Source organism: Hibiscus syriacus, unplaced genomic scaffold (assembly GCF_006381635.1).
Source record: "Hibiscus syriacus cultivar Baekdansim isolate YM2019G1 unplaced genomic scaffold, ASM638163v2 tig00111338_pilon, whole genome shotgun sequence".
Lineage (NCBI taxonomy): Eukaryota > Viridiplantae > Streptophyta > Magnoliopsida > Malvales > Malvaceae > Hibiscus > Hibiscus syriacus.
Window position 1 is genome coordinate 3,441,034 of NW_024063064.1, and position 4,189 is coordinate 3,445,222.

Consider the following 4,189-nt stretch of genomic DNA (forward strand, 5'->3'; position numbering starts at 1 on the left):
ACCCAAAATAATTTTAAGAGAGAAAAATATAATACCTAATTATTTCCCATCGAGAATAATGACCTTTCAAGCCTTAAAACATTCATTTATTACTCCAATCGAAATGAAAAGATATTACTATATTGTCTTAAAATTTAATATTGATTCGAGTGAAAACAATAATATCTAATGATTTCCAATCAAGGATAAATGACCTCTCATACCTTAAAACAATCATTTATTGCTCCAATCGAAATAAAGAGATATCACTATTCTGTCTTAAAAATCAATATTGATTCGAGAAAAAACGTTAATATAGAATTATTTACAATCGAGAATAAATGACCTCTTATGCCTTAAAACGGTCATTTATTACTCCAGTCGAAATGAAAAAAATATTACTATTATCAATATCGATTCGAGTGTTATTATTTTGAAAACTCATTGGAAAAACACATGCAAAAATAAAGCAAATTAAAAGCATACATCAAACAAGTATAATTAATTATTTGTTTTACCAATATTTAATGAAAATAATGATTTTCAATTATTTAAATACCTCGAGATGAGATCTTAGATTCAATCTAACATTCTTTTCTCGTTGAATTTAATTAAAAGAACATGATCTTTTTCCTAATCCCAAATTTTAAAATGGATTAAATTTAATTTGTCACTAAATGGGATAGACTTCCAATTTAAAAATACCAAAAGTAACTTTCTTATACTTTAAGACATTCACTTTACGACAATATTAAAATGAACGAATATTACCCTTAGTTAATTTATTTCGATTCGAGTCAAGAAATACTTATGTGGTTCCATGCAACCCAATAAAAAAATGAATTACCTCTAGACCTATATGTACGAACGAGCAAGCTTATAAAAACGTCTAAAAATTAAGTAATATGCTATTTTTGCGTAAATCAAAGTAACTGAGATTTAATGGCCCCAAACAAACATATTTATTGTATTTAAAAACATATATATGGAAGATAATACATTTGATATTAATAAATAAAATACAACATTATACTTAACATGGAAAGGTTTAATAAAAGGCATATATATATTACAAAATTCGTGAAACATGGCAAATAAAATATATAATATATATGGTACGAAAGTTATTTAATATGTAAAATATAAAATAGGTCATAAATAGCTTAGGCAATATAACATAATATAAGGTAAATTTAAAAGGAAAAACCTTAGCTTTAAAAACTAATCCACGATAATCAAGGTGAAATTATTTCAAAAATAGAAACAACACAAAACATATAGGATGACCAAAATATTAAGCATGACCAAAATGGTGGTATTTAAAATAAGGCATCTCGTATACAAAGCAATTTATGTTTTGAAAATAAATGAGTAAATTTAAAATATTAACAAAATAATAACATAAAATATAGGATGACTAAATTGAATGAAACAGGAACTAAGGGCCCGAAACACAAACGTATGAACTTTATTTAGTGACTAAAATGGAAATTTACAAAACATAAATGCTCAACAGAGTATTTTTCCCATAATATCAACATGATAAAGCATGACTAGAATAAATGCGAATCAAAATTAAAGGCACACATCATGATAAACAGAAATTACATTCTGCAACTAAAATGAAACCTTACAAAATTTCAGGTCTCCTCACGCAAATATCTCATGCGCCGAAACTCATGCACATTACTCCAAAACGACGTAGTTTGGTTAGGGGTATATAGACCTCATTTTGAGGCTACAACCCACAGCCCCTTTCATTTTCCCCTTTTATTGTATTAAAAGAGAGAGAAAGAGAGAACTCTCTCAACTTCTCTCCACCGGAGAGTGAAACGTCTGCCGCCGGCGTGCCTCGCCGACGTTCACGGTGGCTGGAGATGCAACAAAGCCCCCAAAATGTTCTTCTATTCCTCCTAATCCCGAAATCAAGACCCTTTTTCTCTAAAACTTAGCCAAAATGCCTAGATCTAATTGTATACCTTTCAAAAACAAAGCAATTCGGTGTCCTCTCGACTTCCCGATGACCGGCGACGAATATAAGGTTTATATCTTCCTTTATCTTTTTTTTTCCTTTTCTTTTCTCTACTGTTTTTCTCTCTTTTTCTGTTCGAAAACCCTTTTTTATCTAGTTTGAACCCCTTTTTTCTCCGATTTTTCGTTTCTTTTTTTCCGAATCCCCTCACTTTTTTTAAGCCAAACCCCTTTCTTTTCTTTTCTTGTTGCATGTTATATTTGAATCCTTTGCGTGTCTGGTCGGTCTAGAGCCATAGGGAAATGTTTTCGTAACAAGTTTCATGTGGATTTGGTGAAGGAGGCAGAGTGATGATGGTGGAGTATTTTGTGACGAAATCCCGATTTTCAGGGATTGACCTCTTTTTTTATTTGATTTTTTTATTGATTGATTTGAACTTTTTGACAGGTGGCGGAAAACGGAGCTGATGATGGCGGCGTGGCTTTCGGCAGTGGGTAATGACCAGCGATGATGCCGGTCCTTGCTGGCGACAGTGGCTACTGTTGATGTTTTAGGGTTAGGGTTTATTGCAATTTGGCCCAGCTGTTGGGCTCACTGTTTGGGTCGACTGTTGGGCTTACTGTGTTGGGCTTGAATTGTACTTGGCCTGCAAAATAATAATAAAATGAAAATAAAATAAAAAAGAAAAAGAAAAATAAATAATAAGAATAAGAATACTAATAATAATAATAATATGATTTCGATCTCGATCGGGACAAAACTGCTGTAGACACCGACTATGCTTGTGCCTCTGAATGCTTCCCCTCCTGTGGGTGGCAACGTAACATCATGATGATGTTCTAGTTCATATATGCATATTGTTTGTATTATTATAATCCACGATTAGATATGTCAGACTTCATGCAAACCTCATTCTTTTTTGGGTACATGGCTTGAATTTTCTATGGCATCTTCCTCATGCTTGGTTCCATTGGCTTTCGTGCATCTCTGGTCTTTGTTCGCCGCATTACCGCTCTATCAAGTGCGAGTAGGAATTTGGATGGCATTCTCTGTATTAAAGAACAAGCAGCATATTGGAACAGCTTGCGTCAGACCAGCAATGGAAGCGAGGTATGGTTATGTATGGAAGCGCTATTCCTATTTAGTGCAGTTCTCCATTTCTTTTGGTTTATATCTTCGCCATTTTATCTCTAAATTCAAAAATATATAAAACAGTCCTAGTTTTGTTACATATGGTGCTGGAAATTGATTCAGAATGAACTCAAGTTTTTGTGTTACTTATGGTCCTAATAATCAGAACACTAGACTGGTTACAAATATATAAAGGGAGTCGGTATATAAATCTCAATAACAGGAAAAATGGGGACTTCTTCTGGCACTCTGAGGCATCCTCTTACTAACAGTAGCTCTTCGTCCAAACAAAAAAAAAGTGAACTGTTTATAACCGGCATAATCTCTTTATTTTCATCAACATAATTCATATCAGAAAACCTTTAGCGTGCTAAAACATATAGGAGAGACAAAAATACTAGCAGTCTAACAATAGGGATGTAAAAAATTGACTCGATCTGTAAAACTGATTGAAATCAATTTGAGTAAGAACTGTTTGTGACTCGAGGTTAGGGGTGCACAAAAATTTCGAATATCCGATTTTGCGAAAAAAATATCGAAATCGGATTTGAGAAAAACCGATTTTTTTTAACCGGATCGAATTTTTTTAAACCGGTTATTTTAACCGGTTTGGAGAAAAAAACCTAGACCGGTTTTTTACCGGATAAAAAACCGGTTTGAAAAAAACCGGTTAAAAAACGGTTTTTATCCGGAAAAAAAAAACAGGTCTGGGTTTAAAAAATTAGCCGTTAATATAGCCGTTTGTGACCGTTTTTGATCGTTTTTTCTTTAAAAAATTACCATTTTACCACCCTAAACATGTATAAATAGGTTGGGGATGTATTTGGTTGATTACAACTTTCTCAAATCTTATTACACAACACTTAAACATCTCTCAAATCTTATTTTTGTAATTTTTTGTTCATCATGAGTAACACGGCTGAATCTTCCGTCGGGAGAAACTTGAAGTCGTGAGAGTGATCGAACACACTCGAAACAAAGATATTTGGAATCACTACGATTTATGTGAGATGTCAAATGGCTCGAGGATGGCGCGTTGTAAACTTTGTCTAAAGTTTCTTGCATCGGAAGGAAACACAACGTTGAAGAACCATGTGACAAAATCAT

The 4,189-nt window shown here is 33.0% G+C and overlaps 1 long non-coding RNA gene across 1 annotated transcript; it reads left to right on the plus strand.

Moving 5' to 3' along the window:
- The first annotated feature begins 1,739 nt into the window (after window positions 1–1,739).
- LOC120159006 lies at window positions 1,740–3,226 on the plus strand. Its single transcript, XR_005519305.1, has 2 exons — window positions 1,740–2,020; window positions 2,399–3,226. It is a non-coding gene; the product is annotated as an uncharacterized LOC120159006 (long non-coding RNA).
- Window positions 3,227–4,189: the final 963 nt, after the last annotated feature.